The sequence below is a fragment of the Monodon monoceros genome, unplaced genomic scaffold (genome assembly GCF_005190385.1).
Source record: "Monodon monoceros isolate NGI ecotype Baffin Bay Population unplaced genomic scaffold, NGI_Narwhal_1 Super_Scaffold_8, whole genome shotgun sequence".
NCBI classification, from domain to species: Eukaryota; Metazoa; Chordata; class Mammalia; order Artiodactyla; family Monodontidae; genus Monodon; species Monodon monoceros.
Window position 1 is genome coordinate 894,635 of NW_021703785.1, and position 20,189 is coordinate 914,823.

Consider the following 20,189-nt stretch of genomic DNA (forward strand, 5'->3'; position numbering starts at 1 on the left):
TCCACAGGAATGAGTGATCCTGTCCACACTAAGGGTGTGGTTTCAGATGAGAAGACAGTAAAAACTTTAGTCCTCCAGAATTGATGGAGGCATAGTTATAAAACTGATAAACCACGGAGACCTACCATCTGTGTGCATTCAACTGCTTTCCATATTTTGTTATCATTTAAGTATCAAATGACACGTTCCCCTTCTTAAGGATTCAGGAATCAAAACAGTAGAAAATTTTGTCCTTAAAGATAAAGCACCCTTACAAAAGTGAAGTCGTATGGGGGGCATTAGTTCACCATCCCTAATATCTCGTCCAAGATGTCATCTGGTGACATTTTGATACCAGTTCTTTCCTTTGCTGAAGTAAGTACCACGGCCACGCAGATGACAATAAGCATGAGGAACTGGTCGTGCTTTGAGGCTGGGACTCATTTCTTTCACGCTACTAATAATGGAATAAAGCAAAAACCCAGCGCATTCGTTGAAACCCCAATTGAGACACATAAGAGGCACTTAGCTCGAAAGCTGAGAAAGAACCATCAGCTCTTTTGTATTTTCAACTTTAAATTTTCTTGAAAGTCTCCTCCCCAGAGTTCGACTTCCTCTCATACGTGTGCATCTGTGGGGTCTGAGCTGGGGAAAGGGGTCTGGGCCCCGGACTTGCCCGTGTGTGTCTTCTGCACACCTGCCCCGCCTGGGTCATCTGCCCGGGCCCCCTGAGCCAACTCCCACTCCCCCAGGACACTTCCTTTTCCTTCTCACTCGCCTGGAGAATCCCCACCTTTCATTACTGGGATGTTAGTCAAATGACGTAGTTAATAACATGCATAATAGAGGCCAGGGCGTGGCCAGCCGAGGCCCAGCTCTGCACAGGGCAAGGGGGTGTGAGGCTGAAGGGAGCTTCTTAATTACATGCTGACTTCTCCTTGGTAAAATATAATTCTTCCTTTTATTAAAACACAAGATTTTGACAATCACTTGCTCAAATCCTAAGTCCTGTAGAGGAGCACACGATTTCTTTGACTCATTAACTGCCCATGTTTGGTCTATTTATGTATGGGGAAAAAGCAAACTCCAAAGATGAAAAACCAAACACCTAACAAAGAGGTATTAAGTGAATCCTCAGAGTTTTCCACCCACCAGAGAAGAAAGAGCCAGGTTCCAGCTGCCGATCAGCCGGGGGGCGCCCACCCCAAGACCCCCCTGCATCATCTCGCGGGTTCACTCTCCGAAGCAACCCAGGAGAAGCGCAACTTCCCCAGGAAGAGGACAGTCCCCACATCTCGAGGAGACGCGAAGCCTGGCGCTTCTGGAGCCTCAGAGGCGGTACCTGGCAAATCAGAAAGACAGCCCTGCTCAGTCCCGGGGAGGAAACCGGGGTTGCACCAAGCATCTCAAGACAGAGGACAGCTGCAAGGGCGGGTGACCAAGGCACGTTCACGAAACTTCAGCAAACGCTGCCCTCAGCACCACTTACTGCTTCGCCGTGTGTGGAAGCTCTTCAGATAAAGCCATTGCTTCCCCTTTACAAAGCTGAGAAGGGCTGTGCTCCCGCCTACCATCCTGAGCAAGCCCCTAGGAAGTGTTACGAGGGGGCGGGGAGAGGTGACCGCCCTCCTCGCAGCGCGGATGGTAGGGGAGGGGGGCCGGGCCGCCTCACGGGCTGTAGGACTCAGGCTGGTACAGAGAAAAGGCAGCTCAGCCCCAGCGATGCCAACCACAGGGCGTGGGCACCAGTCGGGGGTCCGGAGGAAGGGGTGAGCGTCACCAGAGACCCTGGACACAGAAGAGCCACCACAAGCCCTGCCACGCAGAAGGGAGGAAGTCCCCTGCCCAGGCAGGCACATCCTGGAGGGACCAGGCACGACCAGGGCAGAGCCCGCCTCGGGCGAGAAGTGGGCGCGCCGGGGGCGGAGGTGGCAGTCCTGGGCTGGAGCCAGGCTGTCCCAGGTGGGGCGGGAGTGCAGGGGGGCGGCAGGACCACAACGACCAGCCGCAGAGCCGAACGGTTTCCTTAGGAACAACCCAGCGCCCAGCGGAGTCCGCCGCACAGGCGAGGACAGGCTGTGGCTGCAGCGGCCCCTCCCCCGGGCCGTCAGTCTCCTGCACGTCCTCTCCACCCAACGGTGTCTGTTTTCCCTACAAAGAGACGGCTCAGGTCAGGCCTGGCACAAAGCTACATCCGCTTCCCTCTGTCGGGGCTCTCTAGGGAGCTCAGCGATAGGAACCCTACAAAGCCTCACTTCTTGCAAACTGATCACGGCTTTCAGAAGACACGGCTGTGGGACGCCTGGGTCCTTAAAGGGAACAGGTCAGACACGTGAACACCATGTACTCAGGTGCTGCTAGAATGATGGTGCTGGGACAGCATCCCTGCCCCCAACAGGCCGAGTTAGCAGCTGGGAGAGCAGTTGCATTTAGCTTCTTGCCGTGTGGTTAAAGGTGGTGTAAAAGATGAGATGATGGGACCGAAAGGGCAGAAAGGAAGATGTCTGGATAAAGAGTAAGGGTCCCGGGGCTGAACGGCCTCACTGCTTATGTCCTGATGCAAACCAATGATTTGTTCCTTCAACGTGCAAAGAGCTAGGAGTTGTTAGCCCTCATCAGGAGACATGAAAACTCTGAAATGTGGTAGAGCTTCTATCTTTACTGTCTTGTGTGCAACCTCGTCCATGGGTCCATCCGTCCGTCCGTCCATCCACCCACCCATCCATCCTTATCCATCCGTGTGTCCGTCCATCCACCCACCCATCATCCTTATCTGTCCGTGTGTCCGTCCATCCACCCACGACAGAAGCTGGCACTTCGCTCAAGGGCAATCAGTGGAGAAGGTGGCACTAGATTTGAAGACGTTTCTACTAAGTGTTTCTCCAGTTTTGCTTCCTGGACCAGTACCTTCAATGTCACCTGAGAACTTGAAATGCAAATTCTCAGGCCCCTGACTTCCTGAATCAGAAACTCTAGGGGTGGCCCCGGAACCTGAGATGATTCCCTCCAGAAGATCCAGACGCTCCGGTTGGGCAAATGTTACAAGGACTCGATCCATTAGCATCCCTGCCTGAAATGTTTCGTACTTTGTCCCCACTTACTGCAAATCTAGGGAGAAAACCAAAACAATGAAAATGCTGGAAAAGGAGCCCAAGCACATGAAAGGGGGTCCCGGCCCTGTGACTAAAGATTGAGTTCGAGAGTCCAGAGAATTTAAATTCTCAAGGTCAACAGCCTCACAGGCCACACGGGCAGCAAGCGTCAGCCTCCCTCACAGGCGGACTGACCGGATGATGACTGTCCTGGAGGACACGGGGCCACGATAACCCTGAAGCTAAAATCAGGCGGCGGCACGTCCGCACAGCAGGCGAGAGAAAACGCTGCCGGTCCGGGGTAGGGCCTCGGAGGGTCCAGCTCCGCGCAGGGAGCTGCCACCCAGCCCCGGGAGAGCTCAGGGCACCCGAGCCTCCGCTCCGAACCCCCTCCCCTGAATCGCGACAGCAGCATCCAGGTGACCTCTGTGGCCTCCAGACAGAGCCGTTCTGCTACGGACGGGGCTTCCTCCGAGGAAGTGCTGGGGATACAGACCTGAGCTGGCAGGGGGTTTACAGTGACCTATATCCCCGTTCCCACAAGAGCACGTGTAACCCACCCACGCTCGGCGGGGGGCACCGTGTCGACACCGCACGACACACGCCCGGCGCCATGTCTCACAGCCTCCGTCCGGTGGCACCTCCCCATTGCAGGAGTGAAAAGGCAGCGTTAGTGGGAGGGAAGCAGGTCTCCGCTAACCAAGCCCGATGGGGTGTTCCTAAGGCCAGCATCTGCTGACCTGGATTTTCAAGAGTCTTGGTGAGACTGGAGCCTGGAGCACAGGTGTGTCAAAGGACACACCTAGAGAGCTGCTGTTTAGAGCGAGGCGATGGTCCCCCAGGGCCCGGCTCGCAGCATGACTCGGGGGGCGGTCAGCACCTCCCCGCTCTGGGCAGGAGGCCTTTTCACAATTCAAAGTGCACATGCGTCTCCCGAGCTCACCAAGAAGCCTGCATCCCTGAAACGCAGGGATGACATCACTCTCGGGAACAGTTCCCGCTGGCTCTGTAATCCCAGCTCCAGCCCAGTGCAGAGGGCACCTGGAACCCAGTCCCGTGCCCTTCACCTCAGCTGCACGCCACATCTTGTACCCAGCGAAACACAACTTGCGTGTCAGAAAAAGGGGTCCCTTCCTAATAAGGGGCCACGTGGCACAAAACGGCTTTATTTGCTTTTGACCCATTTACAATAAATCCAGTAGCTTTAATCACAAAAATCACCATTAAAAACAATGTCTCCCAAAGTCTCGGTTAGACCATCACATACAGTGTGTTTACACCGACTTAGTCATTGCTTTGCTCTCCAAATCTTTGGGTCCCGCGCTTATAAGAGAGGGTTGGGGGGATACCATGCCCCACACCAAGTAACCTAATCTCTCAGGAAAGCATTATTCAGACAATGAGGCCACAGTCTGTAACAACGCAGGGCGACGTCAGGCAAAAGGCTGGCGACTCACTGTTAATAATACCCGCTTATTTCCCACTCATTTCAAGGAAAACGAGCCCAGGCCGATGTGCCCCTGCACACGCAGCAGGAAGGCTCAGAAGTGACCGCCTGAAAGCAGCGCCCAGCGCGGCCTGCGCAGGGCTCTCCTGAATCCAAACGACCCCCTGGGAACTTGTCCTCAAAGCTAATCGTGAGTCATCCTTTACTCGGGGCAGAAAACGAGCATCCAGTCAAGCTGTGCCCCGCTCCACAGCCACACCGCGTTCCAACATCTGTCTTAGGTTCGCGTCATATTTGGTGGAGAGAAGAACTACCTGACTGACCAGATTCCCCCTCCTCAAGATGAGCCTCTGACGCTCCCCCAGCCCTACACCAGCTCGAAACGCCCGGGCTCACGTTATTTTCAGGCCACAAACACATACGCTTTCTCCATTGCGACTGTAGCCATAAAGCCGAAATGCGGGTTGAGTGAGCAGATTTCAGACCACGGCTCCCCGTACAAACCTGGGGTCTCCCAGAAAGCCCGCCACCAATCTGCAATTCTGTCCCCCCTCCTAGGCGGAATAAAATCAGGCTGACCGGCCACGGAGCCTATCAGCTGCCAGACCAAAGCCGTCCTTCTGCTGTCCTGTTACCTCAGCTTGGAAGAAGAAATGCAGGCTGTTACAGAAAACCCAGCCGCATCTCCCTAGACTCAGCACATGATGTCAAGCTCAAGAACGGGCTTCAGGGCCAGCGGCTCCGCCTACCAGTGCGCTTGGAAACCGCATTCAGTCTCTGCACCATTTCCTCCAGGGCCATCTCGTCATTTCTCAGCCAGAACCTCATCCTGAGACCGAGCAGAAGGGTCCCGCAGCCCTGCTTTCCTCTGCACCAGAGGTGCTTTATGGGCGGGGTAGGCGGTGGGGAGGGGGCCGGCAGCGCTGCCTTCCCGGGATTGGTCCCCGAGCCTCGCCAAGGAGGCGCGCCCTGCGCGGGGTGCGGGGAGCTGCTCGGCGGAAGCGGAAGCGGTGCGCGCCCCGCGTCTCCCCGCGGCCACCTGGGAGCCCCGCGAGTGCACCCCCGCGGTGACCAGGGTGCTCGGCAAGGGCCCCCCCCCGCGGTCACCCGGGAGCCCCGCGCGCGCACCTACGGACCCCGGACAGTCCCGCGCGCGCACCCCCAAGGCCACCTGGGAGCCCCGCGGGCGGGCGGGCGCACCCCGCCGCGACCTCAGCCCGCAGCGCGCCCCTCCCCTCCCCGCGGGCGCAGAGGCGCAGCCCGGCCCACCCCTCCAGCCGCGCGACTCTCTGCCCTCCCCGGAGAGACAGGGGAAGCTCCGGGCGCGAGCACGGGAACCTGCCCGCCGTTACCTCCGGCCGCCCCCAGGCAGGTGCAGAGGCCGCAGCAGCCGAGCGCGCCCTCCCCGCGCCGCCCATGGTGAGTAGTTCGGTGGGTCCGCGGGTGGAGGGGTGGACCGGCCGCTCCCCCTGCGCCGCCTGCCCCGAGGACGCGAGGCGCAGGTGGGAAGCGCGCGCCCAGACTCGGGCCCTGGGACCTCGCCACGGTTGGCACGAAGCCACCCAGCGCGTTCTGCAGCCCGGCATCCTGCAGATGCCAGTCGTGAGTGTGCCCGGCCATGGCACCGCTTCCCAGGGATGTGCGTGCACCACGTGTGCGCTCTGACCCTGGCTGGCCTCTCCTTACCGCGGGGTTGGCCATCCCTTAGAGGCTGGCATCACAGAGGGAGTGTCTCGGGAGGAAGTGCCCGTTTTCGTCAGTGGTTTTGGGGATTCAAGTGGGCAGCTCGTGTCAGCACAGCGTGTGCCCTAACCGTCGGCACCGATGGCCAGGAGCGGGGGGGGGGGGGGGGGCGGGGGTGAAAAGGTGAAGGTTGCCCAGCGTTTGCCCTCAGAGCTCAAGGGTCTGGGGGCAAGAAAGATCTGGAAACACATAATTGCAACATGAAATGAAGGTACGATAGCCACACATGGAAAGTGGAGTAAAGCTAAGAAACTGATGGTTTTTCTTTTTTAACGTCAAGACCCACTGAATGTCAGCAGTTTTGTGCGGTTCAGAGTGCAGCCCAGCGAAGGGCGTGGGGGTCAGGAAAGGTGTGAGCCTCTCCCTGTGGACACACGGCCTGGGCTTCTGCAGCTGATGCAAACCCCGCTGTACCCGCGTCAGGCCAGCCTGCCCCCATCACGACCTCCCGCCTCCAACTGCAGGGAAGGCCAGTCACCTGGCGGAGTGTCCAGAAACGCCTGGCCCAGCCCTCCCCAAAGTGCAGGGGGCACGTCCGCCTTCCCACTGGTCCAAGGGCAAAAACAGCCACACTTGTCCAGGAGCACAACTGGCCCCAGGCCACGTGCCCTCAGGCCTCCACGGCCACCTGGGCGGGGCCTCCTCTCTCCCAGGTACCACCCCGTCCTCCCGGTCCCGCCTTCCCCCGCTTCAGCACAAAAGTGTACGCAAGTGGTGCTCCAACTTGAGGTGACTGGGGTCCCCCGAGAGCTCGTTAACCCCGGAAGGCCAGCACCCTCTCCCCAGAGTTCCCCATCCAGTAGGTCTGGGGGACCCAGGAACATGCCCTTCTCACGGGAACCCCGGTGACGCTGGTCCACACTTTGAGAACTGCTGGCGGGGTCTAGCCCATCTTTAAACCAAGAGCAAAACAAAGGGAAATGCAAACCTCTGGCCGTGCTGCTCTCACTGGCTCCCACTCCCTTTGTCAGTCAGCTCTTCCCACTCAATGTCAGCTTCGCCCCCTCAAGCACCTCTCGCTGGTGCATTTCTGGGACCAAGCCGCTAACTCCAGCGCTGCTTCAGGGTTGAGTCTGCTGGCCTCGGTGCCCGGATGTTTGCTCAAACTGTCTGGATGTCATCTTGAGGGTGTTTTGTAGCCATGATGAACATGTAGACCACCAGATCACCCTCTCCGGTGTGGGTGGGCCTCGTCCAATCAGTCGAAGAGGAAAAGATTGAGGTCCCCGAGGGAGAGGGAATTCTGCCTCCAGACTGTCCAGACTCAGCTCTTCCCGGGTCCCCAGGCTGCGGCCATGCTGCAGACTGCAGACTTGCAGGCCTCCGTGATCCCGTGAGCCAGTCCCTCCCTCCCTCTCAATCCATATCGGACCTTTACTCTCTCCTTAAATTACGGCACACGTGGTGCCATCTTGCTATAAAAATCACTGAATGTGGCATAAAGTATAACAGTCATAACGATCCCACCCAACACTACTGAGCACTTACTATGTTTCGGGGACGCTCCTAAGTTCTTTCCATGATGTGAACTGATTAAATCTTCACAAGGATTTAGGAGGCTGGCACTGTTTCTACCCTGTTTTACAGAATAAGGCAGAGAGGTCCAGTAACTTGCCCAAGGTCACACAGCTGGTAAGGTGTCAGAGACAGGATCAAACTTCGATGCATATAAACACAGGCCTAAAAACAAGTGTTTGCTTCAGGGAAACACAGTCACGGATCAATTGGAATGTCACCCCCTGACCCCACCCTGCACAAAGCATCTTAGCCTGAGTGTCCCAAGAGCACAGGCCTGCTCTGCATCACTGCCCCGGCCCGTCCCAGAAACAAGAGGCAGAACGTAAGATTATCCCCGGATACTGAACACATCCTCTTAGCAACTGTTACAGAAAGTCAGCCCTGAAAGGGGAGGCGAGAAACAGGAGAGCTGGGAGGGTGTGCAGGTCGGGTTCTGAGAACCCAGGCGCCGGGGGAGCCTGCCCTCAGGAGAGAGGAGGGGGCCCTGGGAGAGGTGGAGACATGGCTCTTGGAAGGTAGCAGGAGCTGCCCGCCAGGCCTGGGTGCGCTGTTTCGTGCACTAGACTGTCCCACATGGCGGAGCGGAGGGGCAGCAAAGAAAAAGAGGAGACTTGAAAAGGATGCTGTGAAGAAACCCACAGCCTTGGGCAGACAGCCTCACCTGTGAGCTGGGGTGCAGAGCCAGCATCCATCTGAGGGGGCATCCCGGGGCCCTCGGGGACCTCAGGACACACCCGCCTCTCCTGGACAACTTCCCCCTGGGCGCTGGATCCAGGTGAGTGTTGAGCAGGCGGTGGGGCTGGGGGCGGTCTCTGCCCTCACGGGGCTCCCAGGATAAGCCCCGGGCCTGGGGCCCCGTCAGCTGCCTTTCCTGTAGCCCCGGCCAAAGGCGCAGGCAGAACACTCCGAAGACAGAGGGCAGGGTTCACCCAGCATGCTGTGGGAGGGACCAGCTGTGGCTCAGCCAGCACGTAGCGTGAGAATGGCTGGAGGGTGCTCAACACCAGGGATGTCAGGGATGCAAACCAGACCTCGGGGAGACACCCCCTCACACCTGCCACAACAGCCTCATGAAATAGACGAGAGATGGCAAGCGCTGGCGAGGACACGGAGAAGAGGGAGCCCTCGCACACTGTTGGTGGGAACGTAAACGGGTGCAGCCGCTATGCGGAACAGTGTGGAGGTTCCTCAGAAAGCTAAAAACAGAACTACCACGTGTTCTGTAATTCCACTTCCGGGCATTTTTCTGAAGAAAACAAAAACACTAATTCATAAAGATATAAGTACTCCTATGTTAACTGCAGCATTATTTACAGTAGCCAAGATATGGAAGCAACCTAAGTGTCCATCGACGGATGCATGGATGACGATGTACATACACACAATGGAATGTTACTCAGCCGTAAAAAGCAATGAAGTCCTGCCACCTGCAGCAACATGGATGGACCCTGAGGGCGTTAGGCTGAGCGAAATGAGTCAGACACAGAAAGACAAACACTGTGTGATCTCCCTTACATGTGGAATCTAGAGAAACCAAACTCAAGAGAAAGAGTAGGATGGTCGTTACCAAGGGCTGCGGGCAGGGGGTTGTCGTGGGAGATGGGGAGATGGTGCCCCAAGGATACAAACCTCCCGTTGAACAGTTACAGATGAGGAAGTTCCAGGCTCCGTTGTTCAGCGTGGTGACTACAGTTATCAACACCGTATTCTAAATGTGAATGTTGTTAAGAGGGTAGATCTTGAAGGTTCTTAGCGCAGAAGTGGAGCAGTAACTGTGTGATGTGGTGGAGGCATTCACTAAGCTCATCGTGGTGTTCACCTGATGTACCACGTATCACACTGCCACACCGGGCACCTTAAACTCAACAATGTGTATAGAGGCATCCACCCAAAAGGCGGTAGCGGTCCCATGGCCCAGGTTTGGTGCAGAGGCCCCAGGGGAGGGTGGCCATCATCGGGATCGGCTAGAAGTGGTGCCACAGGGGTGGCGGTGGTGCGCCTGGCCAACCCCACACGCTGGTCTCCAGGAGACAGCCCACAAGTCAGCCCGCAGGTGCACGTGCGTGCATCTCCCCGCCCTGCCCCGCCCTGGGTCCAGGGAGACGCTGGGGGGAGGGAGAGTGGAGAGCAGCGCCCCCATCCATCCCAAACCTGCGCCCAGGTGGGGCGAGACACGGTGGAGAGGGAGAGATGGAGACCGAGGTTTTACATCAGGACTGAGCCTTGGAAACTGAGCTGAGCTAACTGAATGACAACAATTAATACACTTCTGGACTCAGAAAAAAAAGTCACCGCGCCCCCCTCTGTGGGTAACAGAGGGGCTGGCCTGGGCGTGGCCACACCTGCTGGATCCCGGCTCAGTTCGGGGAACCTGCAGACGGCATCCTGTCTCACGAGGCTCAGATTAACCAGACGCCTCCACAGACCGAGGCCCTGCTTCTCCAGCTTTGCCCTTTCACAGCCTTAACGGCCTCTGCATTGCCATTCCTGAGCTCAGCAAGGAGCCCAGTGCTGTGCATTCTAAGAGGAAATGCAAAATTCAGAGTGCTTCCCTACTGTCACAGCATCACTTACCTGGTAGCAAGGCAGGGTGTCCCTTCCGTAATTTACTGGGGATTTGTTCAAGGGAAACTTCACAAAGATCCCCCAGCAGCCCATAAATGACTTCTGACCGACTGGGGCAAGGACTCTGGGACGCAGAACTGACTGTCCAGAAAGATCCCAACTGGGAAAGTAAAAGCCTCTGGTCTGAGTGATGCTCTCAGGCTGTGAGTGAGCAGGTGGGGACCCCCTGTGGAGCCCTCCTCAGACAGGGCTACGCCCCGAACTCAGCCCCTGTTCTGCTGGGGCCACAGGCCCCCCTGCAGCCACACAGGGCAGGGCCTGGGGGGAGGGCAGTGCCAGGTCTGGGATCCCACCGGCACTCCCTCCCGCTTGCAGAGCACTGGCCTCCTCGGGCTCTGCGGTTATTTTAAGGATGTCACCAGGCTGGGGTTCAGCCCTGCCACCTCCCAGCTGGGCACTTTGGGCAGATCTTTTGGGGCATCGGGCCTGTGCATCTCCTCGTGGGCCTGAGCAGCCTCCAAGTCAGAGAGATTCCGACTTTCTGGGAGGGACGTTTGTTCAGACGTAAATAACTGCAAGGACCCACTTCGCACTTTGCTGCCGCGCCTGGGTCGGTATGGAAGCCATAGCAGAACAGCACAGGCTCGGGGCTCGCAAACAACAGAAACTTAGCTCCCACGGTTCTGGGGTCTGGACGTCCAGGACCAAGACGCCAGCGTGGTCTGGTCTGCGGAGGACCCCCTTTCTAGGGCCGCCTTGCCGTGTCCTCACACGTGAGAAGGGGTGAGGCACTCTCTCGGGTCCCTTCTATAAGAGCCCTAATCCCATGGGGCTCCACCCTCATGACCTAATCACCCCACCTCCTAACACCATCACCTTGGGAGTTACGATTTCAACATATGAATTTTGGGGGCGGGACACAGCCCGTCCACAGCATTCTGCTCCTGGCCCCCCAAAATCTACATCCTCACACGCAGAACGTTGTTTGTTCTGGCATCAACTCAGAAAAGTCCCGAGTCTCACCTGAACTACACGGCTGAGGCGATTCACCGAGGCCAGGTCCTCTCCGGCCGAGAGCCTGTGGAACCGGACAGGCAGCCGCTTCCGAGGGACAAACAGCCCCGTCCCAAAGGGGAGAAAGGGAAGAATGGAGGGTAGCAGGCCCCGAGCCCGTCCAGATCCTAAGGCCCCGGGGGAAGCCATCTTCCAAGATGGGGCGGGGGGTCGGTGCAGGCCCCAGGGGCCGCCCTCACGCAGCCTTCCCAGCTTGGAGCCCTGCAGAGAAGACACTGCCATGACAACACCAAGGTTTACCCCCCGACCCTCCAGAGGGGCGGCCACCTGGGCCTATGGCGTACCTAGGCCCATACCACGCCCGGGCCCGCCCAGGAGCAAGGTGCCACGATGCTGGGAGCAGCAGCCCCCCGGCCCTTGCACTCAGCTGTGACAGCAGCCCGGTGGCCTCCGGGGCCCTTCCTGCGTTGCCCTGGACAGCAGGTCCTGGCTTCGTTTGGTTACAGTCACGGCCACGCTCCAGTCCTCCTGAGCTCTTTGCTTTGTTCCCGGCCATCCGGGGAGGGGGAGAAAAGGAGCCGTGGTTGCCATGACGTAGGCGTGTTGCTACAAAGTCACCAAAGTGACCAGGCTGCCTGGCCGTGAGGACAGTAGGATCCATCCACCTGGCAGCTGATAAGATCCCCAGATGTTACACGAATGCACAGAAGACTTGACAGCTCAGCAGACAAGCCTGATACTTGAGGAAAACTCTGCCGGGTGTCTGGCTTTGATGGACATCCGCTCGCGGTCAGGTCAGTGAAGCAGTGTGAGGCTTTAGGCCCAGCGCGCCTGGCTTCCAGGAGCCCTGGTCGGAACACAGCTGACGCAGCCTCGCCTGGGGGCCGCCTCGTCCATCCCAACAGCGCTGGATGCCCCGCAAGGAAAGCGCGTGGGCAGCGAGGCAGGGACACAGGCTACCCAAGGACAGTCGCGGCCCAGGTAACGCGCTGCTGTCCCTCGGGCCCAGCGCACGTCGGCAGGTGCTCTGACTCTAAAGGGGTGTCACAGACAGGTGAGGTGCTCTGTTAGCACACACCGACCTCGCTTATAAGTGAAACGAGCTTTCGGAGCGAGAACCGCGTGTCTGTGTCCCTTCTCCAGACCCTGACCCTCCTGCTCCACTCTATAAACACGGCCCGTCGCCCAGAACAAGTGCTGGCTGGAAACACAAGAGTTTTAAGAGGCAAAATGCTTAAAGCGAACTCGCACTTTGACGTCTAATGTTCTCCTCACGTCATGTGAACCTCAGTTCAGGTTCTCAGGACAGAACATCAGGTCCGAGCAGCGACGCGGGATGCTCCGGGGTTAGGGTCGGGCGCAGCACCAGCCCCACGACCTCGCACCTGTGTTGGGCTCTTTCGGTTCCTTGGGAATCACGCCTCCTGGGAAGCAGGAAAGATAACTCGGTGCACGGTAGCATCTGGACTTTCTTCCCTCATCTCAGGTACTTTCCAAGAAACCGAAGGAGACTGGAGAAGAGCACATGGTAGGCCCTGAAGGGATCTGGCGCCGCTCCCTTGGGACTCAGTGCAACACTGACGCCCGGTCCTGTAGCAGCTGGAGTTGACTTTAGTCTCCGAGCGCCTGGGGATCTCCTGTGCATGCGTTTAAGAGGCCCCCATGTTCGGGGTCGTGCACGTGGCATACCCACCGTGAGCCCCAACCCTTAGCCTCTGGGGAGACATCCCCACGGAAGGCCAAATGCTGACAGTGTGCTTTTGGGGGTGGAAACGCCCCTCTGGGAGACTCTGCCTAGCAGCGCAACTCGGAGTTTGGGTTCCAGAGTCAGCAACCTGGGCTCACATCCCGGCCTGGCCACATACTTACTGGGTGGGTGACCTCGAAGAAGTTTCTTAGTCACGCTCTGCCTCAGTTACCCCATCTGTGAATGGGGACCACAAAATACCTACAGCACTGGGTCGTTTTGAAGATTAAATACGTGGAAACGGTTAGAAGAGTGCCTGGCACGTAGTACACATTTGATAAATATTGGCAGTGCTGTAGTATTCAGAGAATCAGGCCTTGTCCCCGTGGTTCAGGGCGACCGGGGGGGACCCCACGCTCGCCTACCCCTGAGCCCCGAGGCCCGGCACGGACGCGAGGCTGCGCTCCTGCTTGGCGGTGGGTCCACTTGTCCAGCACGGACTTGAGCCGCCCCCTCTGGGGCCCAGGTCGCGGCCACGTCTTCTTCGTTTGCCCGACTCCTGAGGTCTGACGATGCGGGGCCCCCAGCCTGGCCGTGGCCCAGCGGCCCCTCAGGGCACAGCGGGTGTGACATGGCGTAGCTCCGAGTAACCCAGGGCTGTTTTCTCCTTACGGGGCAAGCCACCTTATGTTTGCAAAGCCGTGCACCCAACCCTGCAATGAGCACACAGAGCCCAGAAACCCAGGGCCCGGCCCTCCCGAGGCCCAGCCGCCTCATCAAACCAGAGTCCGGGGCCTTGGCCGTAGGGGCTGCCGCGGGGAGGGGCTCCGCCCGCAGGGGACGGTTTGTTCAGAGGGGCCCAGCCTCCAGGTGGCCCCTGTGGCTGCCGGACTAGGTCAGGGGAATCGTGAGGTTCAGTAAAGAGAGAGTGAAAAATTAAAGCGGCTCCGCTAACATCTGTTGTTCTTTTATTTCACTATTTCCATTTTTGAACAGCTCTACTGAGGACAGTTGAGATACGAAGAGCCACACCGTTACCGTGTACGGTGCGATGAGCCTGGACCTGCGAGAGCACCGAGAGCCCCTCCACAGTCAAGAGAACAGATGAAGCCCTCACCCCGAGCTGCCTGCACCCCCCTCACTTAACGTGAGACCTGCCCTCCTGACACGGTTTCAGGTGCACAGCACCGGGCTCTCAACCAGGGCGCTGTGCCGTCAGCAGCTGTGGAGCACCCTCGTCTCCGTAACCGAGACTCCACGCCCGCTGAGCCGCCCCTGCAGCCCCCGGCCCGCCTGCTCCTCTGGGTCTGACTATTCAGAGCTCAGCCCTTGCAGCCTTTGCCCCTCTGCCTGCTCACGTCAGTCGGCGTCATGTCCTCCAGGTCAGTCCCCGTTGTGACAAGCGACAGGATTTCCTTCTTTCAGGCTGGCCGTCTTAGCCAGGCATTTAGCGCACAACACCAGCGTGAGGAGGGGGGCGGTGGCAGGTGTCCCCTCCCCCGGGAGGCGGGGGCTGGAGCAGGGAGGGGGGACACCAGTGCAGCCCAAAGGGACCTGAGCCGGGTCGGGCAGAGGTGGGGAGATTTCATTCTTTTGCTACCACTGTGTTTGAGGCCTGGGAAGGCGGATGTAACAGGAAAGTGAAATACTACCCTGGCTCCGGGCACTTACAATCTCATCGGGTGATAAAGCTCCAGGATAAAAGCAAACTTGACTCACGACTTCACAGCCGCTGGGAAATGCCAGGAGGGTGGCGGAAGGAGACTGTCAAATACCGTCCCCTCCAGAGAGCGTCAGAGCGCTGGACGCAGACAGTCTTCCGGCCGGGTGGCCCCCTCCTGGGAGCAGCTCCCAGGTTCCCACTGGGAGGCTGTGGACGGGAGGCCAGGGAACAGGGGTCATGTCAGTCCCTGGGGGCCGGGACACCCGCAGGGGCTCTCCCACCCCTGTCTCTGCCATTTGTGCCCCTGCACAGGTGAACTCCGTGACAGAGATCACGGCTTCCGTCTTAGGCTCCCACGGCCCCTTGGACGGTTGGCGGCTCCATGTGTGTCCGCTAGTGTCCATCTTTGTCTGCTGGACCCTGGAGGAGATGGACACCCACGTCAGACCTCTCTTGGATTAGTGTCAGGTGGCCAGCCCTTCACCACATCCTACAGAGGTCAGGGCTGGAAACGTTCCTTCCACCAAAAATGCACGGAATAAGCACTGATGCCGAAATACGGCCCCTGGCAAAGGGTCGCATCCTCTTCCCCCCGCAGGGAGCAGGGCCCCTTTCAGCTCCCTGGGGGTGGGGTGTGCCCAGCACCAGCCCACAGAACAGACTCGCGCAAAGTAGCCCCTCACACCCAAGGTACCTTGGACCTTCTGAGTACCAGCTGCTCTCCCTACAAACAGTATCTCTTCCCCAAATGGGCGGGTGTGTAACTGTCGCCTGCCGCCTTAATTATCCCCGCCCCCCCCACCGGGCTCTCCCTGGCAGTGGATTTGACGTCTGAGTGGAGAGGAAGCTGCTAACAATAGGGGTCACCGATGGGAATGACAGCGGGTCTTTCCGGGGGCGCCCGCGCTGACGTCTCTGTGCTGTTTATACTCCTTCTCCGGGGACTTTGGTCCAAAGCAGTAAACATGGGGAGCATGCCAACCTGTGATTAGGAAGCTGGTTTATTACTTTGTTTAGAAAACCAGTAGTAACAACTTTAAATTTGATTTTATCGTATGTTTTCAGATTCTTCCCACCCAACAATCCACAAAATACCCGAAGGTCCAGAGGAGGGGGTCACAGGCACTCAGGCTCTGCACAGGCTCGGGGGCTGGTACGTGGGCCGTGGGCCTCCTGTCTCTCCCCGGGGACGTGGTCAGTGGAAAAGATGACGCAGGGGCGCCTTGGCGCTGAGACCTCCAGGAAGGAACCGGGAAGCCGGGCATGTGTGTGAATCGTACACAGTGACACCAGCGGTGCCGCAGGGCAGTAGGGGAGGGTGGGGGGGAGGGTGGGGGCAGTGGGGGGAGGGCAGGGGGGGGAGGGCAGTGGGGGGAGGGCAGGGGCAGTGGGGGGAGGGCAGGGGGAGGGTGGGGGGCAGTGGGGGGAGGGCGGGGGGCGGGGGGAGGGCAGGGGGTGCTCTGAGCTCCCTTGCAGCCCCCGCTGAGGCTCCAGCAGCAGCAGCAAGCAACCACATTCCCCTTGGAATCAGGCCGCTGCCTCCATCTCCTTTGCCTACCACTGAATATTTAAACATACCTGATTTAATTTCAGAAATGCCATGTATTCAGGTGTTAACTAAGAGGCCATATTTTCCAAGGCTCAACACCAAGGTCACTGAAATTGAATTTAACCTACCTTAACATGTATTTTAACTTGTAGATCTGGACCTATAACTCTGTAGCAAATATTTATTTTATGCCAGCCAAGGTCACAGCTATCTAGAAGGAGAGCTCTTTTCCCCTCCTTCCCACTGCAAGTAAGAGTCTACGTCTTGGCAGAACCCTTCGTACCCAGCACGCATGTGTGGACTTGTTGGCAGTGAGTGAACAGGGCTGTGGATTATTAACTTCCTTTTTTTAAAGTCAATTGTAGATTCACATGCAGTTATAAGGAATACTCCAGAGATCCCTTTTCCCCCCAATGGTTACAACGTGCAAAAGTACAGTAAGATGTCACAGCATGGATAGTGACACCAACACAGCCCACACCCTGGGCTCCCCATCACCGCACGGCCCCCTTTATAGACACCCACCTCCCTCCCACCCCCTCCTGAACCCTGGTGACCACTAGTTTTTTCTCCATTTCCATAGTGCTGTCATTTCAAGAATGTTCTCTAAATGGAATCACTCAGCCTGACTCTCTGGAGGTTCATCCAGGTGGTTTTGTGAACCTGTCGTCTGTCCTTGCTCTTGCTGAGTAGTTAGCGTTCCACAGAGTAGAGGGACCACAGCTTCTTCTAGCCATTCACCCACTGAAGGACATGAGGGTTCTTTCCAGTTTGGGGCTACTATGAATACAACTAATGGAAACATTCGTGTGCATGAATTCGTGTGAATATGTTTCTCTTTCTCTGGGATAAATGCCCAGGAGTGCAATTTGCTGGGCTAGCTGCATGTTTTGTTTTCAAAGAAACTAGCAAACCGTTTCCAGATGGCTGTACCATTTTACATTCATCCCCACCATCAACGTAGAGATCCAGCTCCTCAGCGCCCTGACCAGCACTTGGTGCGGCCACTGCTCTTCACTTGAGCTCCTCTGGCAGCTGTGTAATGGTAGCTCGTAGCTATTCTGCATTTCCCTAATCACCTTTCTGGTGTGCCTTTGTCATCAGTACCTCTTCATCTCTGCTTTCCGTTTTCTAACTGGATTGTTTGCTTTTATACCGGTGAGCTTTGAGTCTCCTTAGTCCTCTATCTGCGATTTGCAAATATTTTCTCCTGTCTGTAGCTTGTCTTTGTTCTCCTGGCAGGGTCCTTTGGAGAGCATACGTTTTTCATTTTGATAAAGTCTAATTTACCCATTTTTTCTTTTATCATGTTTTTGGCATCAAGTCTATGAACTCTTGGTCTATTTCCTAGGTCCTGAATGTCATCTACTATATTTTTTTCTGACGTTTTATAGATTTACACTTTATGTTTAAATCTGTGACCCATTTCGAGGTAATGTTTGTATAAGGTGTGAAACTTAAGGCATGGTTTTTTGTTCGTTTTTGTTTTGCCTCTGATGTCCGACTGCCCCAGACCATTTGTGGAAAGGCTGTTTCCCCCCCCACTGAGCTGATCTGACACCTTTGTCAAAAATCAGTTGGTCCGTCTGTGTGGGGTTACTTCTGAGCGCTGTATTCCGCTCCGCTGTCTGTCCCTCTGCCAGCTCCTACCCGTCCTGATTAGTGTGGCAAAATAATGCCTTGCTGTCTATCATTTAGACTGCTTCCTCCTACTACATTCTTCTTTTTCAAGATATTTTAGGTATTCAACCTCTTTGACTTTCCACACAAATTTTATGATAATCTTGTCTATATCTACAAAAAGTGTTGTTAATCACTTTGGAAAGAACTGAGGCCTTTACTGCGTTAAGACATCCAATCCGTACACACAGTGCGTCTCTCCATTCATTTAGGTATTTGAGTTCCTTCATCAGCATTTTCTAGTTTTCAAGCCGTGTACGTGTTTTGTTGGAGTTGCACCTAAGTATTTCACTTTTTGGAGTAATTGTAAATGGTATTGTATTTTTAATTTTGGTGTCCATGTGCTCATTGCTATACGGAGAAATACAATTCATTTTTCAATGTTTATCTTGTATCCTGCAGCCTTGCTACACTCACTTATTAGTTCGAGGGCACTTCTGTAGAGTCCTTGAGATTTTATAGTTAGATAATCGTGTCATCTGTAAATAGAGACTGTTTAATTCTTCCTTGCCAATCTCCATGCCTTTTATTTCCTTTTCCTGACTCACTGCACCAGCAGGAACTTCCAATACAATGTGGAGAACATTGTTCCCAGCTGTACGGGTAAAGCATACAATCCCCACCACTAAGTGTAACGTCAGCTGTAGGGGTCTTTTGTAAGTACTCTGATAACTTAAGAAGCTCCCCCGTATTCCTGTGTCTCTGAAAGGGTGTTGAACTTTGTGAAATACTTCTTCTGCATTGACTGAAATGACCATGTGATTTTTCTTTAGTTCATTAATATGGTGGATTACACGGATTAATTTTCAAATATTGATCCGGCCTTGCACTCCTGGATTAAACCCAAGTTGGCCATAATGAGTAATTCTTATTATATGTGGCTTCATTCCATTTGCTAATGCTTTGTTATGGATTTTGTGTCTGTATCCACGAGGGCTGTTGGCCCACAGTTTTCCTCTCGTTTTTGTCTGGTTTGGGCATCGGCGTAACACTAGCCTCGTAAGATGAATAGGAAGAGGGTGTGCAGAGCTGGTGTTCTTTACTGCTTGGTAGAATTCTTGAGTGAAACCATCTTGAGCTGAAGATTTCCTTTTTGAGAGTTTTTAAATGATGAACTCAATGTCTGTAATAGCTTCAGACTGTTCAGATTATCTGTTTCCTATCAAGTGAATGGTGGTAATCTGCGCTTTTCAAGAAATTTTTGTTTCAAGAAATTCAATTTTCAGAAGTTTAACTATATGTCTCGGTGTGGTTCGGGGGGATTTATTCTAACTGGGGTTCTACTAACTTCTTAAATATTTGCCAAATTGAGCCATTTTCAGCCTTTATTTAGGGACTTTTCAGCCCCTCCTCTGTCTTCTCTCCTGTGACTCCAGTGACGGGAAGGTCAGATCTTCTGTTAGAATCCCCTCGGGGCCCCAGGGCTCTGTTCTTCTTTTTTTTTTCCCCCTTTGTTTATTTTCCTTATGGTTGGGTGATTTCTGCTGCTTTCTCTTCAAGTTTATAGATTCTTTCTGCCGTCCTCTCCCTTTTGTTGTTGAGCCCACTGATTGGGATTTTTTTGCTTCAATTACAGTATTTATGAAATTTATGAGATGTCCATTTCCTTCTCTCCATCTTCTATTTCTTTGCTGAGATTTCTTATTTTTCCCTTTTAAAGCATGTCTGTAATCGCTCGGTGAAGCGTTTTGTGGTGGCTGCTTTGACCTCTTTGTTGGACGGTCTTGCCATCTCTCCCATCTCTGTGTTGACACCTCGTCTTTTTTCATTCATTCTGAGACCTTCCTGGTTCCTGATATGAGTTAGTTTTCGAAGGACACGTGGACATTTCTGCATTATGTTACGAAACTCTGCATTTGTAAAAAAGCTGCCATTTTGGCGGACTTCCTCTGGGTGCTCCAATGGGGGGAGTAAGGGCACCGCCTCTTTACTGCCAGGTAGGGGTAGAGGCCAGGTTCCCCAACGGCGACACTCAAGACTCGACTTCTGGGGCAGAGGGTGAGAGGTCGGGGGGCTCCTTGTCACTGCTGAGGGGTCCCCACTGACGCCTCCCGGCTGGGGGGTCGGGGGCTCCTTGTCACTGCTGAGGGGTCTCCACTGACGCCTCCCGGCTGGGGGTCTGGGGCTCCTTGTCACTGCTGACGGGGTCCCCACTGACGCCTCCCGGCTGGGGGTCTGGGGCTCCTTGTCACTGCTGAGGGGTCTCCACTGACGCCTCCCGGCTGGGGGTCTGGGGCTCCTTGTCACTGCTG

General features: G+C 55.8%; 1 protein-coding gene and 1 long non-coding RNA gene across 2 annotated transcripts in view; one reads left to right on the forward strand and one right to left on the reverse strand.

Moving 5' to 3' along the window:
• The window catches only part of MCF2L (MCF.2 cell line derived transforming sequence like), a 103,815-nt gene that overhangs the window by 58,322 nt on the left and 25,304 nt on the right, over positions 1-20,189 (reverse strand). The gene's annotated exons all lie outside the window — the stretch shown is intronic.
• Positions 5,808-16,014, forward strand: LOC114888234. Its single transcript, XR_003791743.1, has 3 exons — positions 5,808-5,937; positions 14,042-14,427; positions 15,774-16,014. It is a non-coding gene; the product is annotated as an uncharacterized LOC114888234 (long non-coding RNA).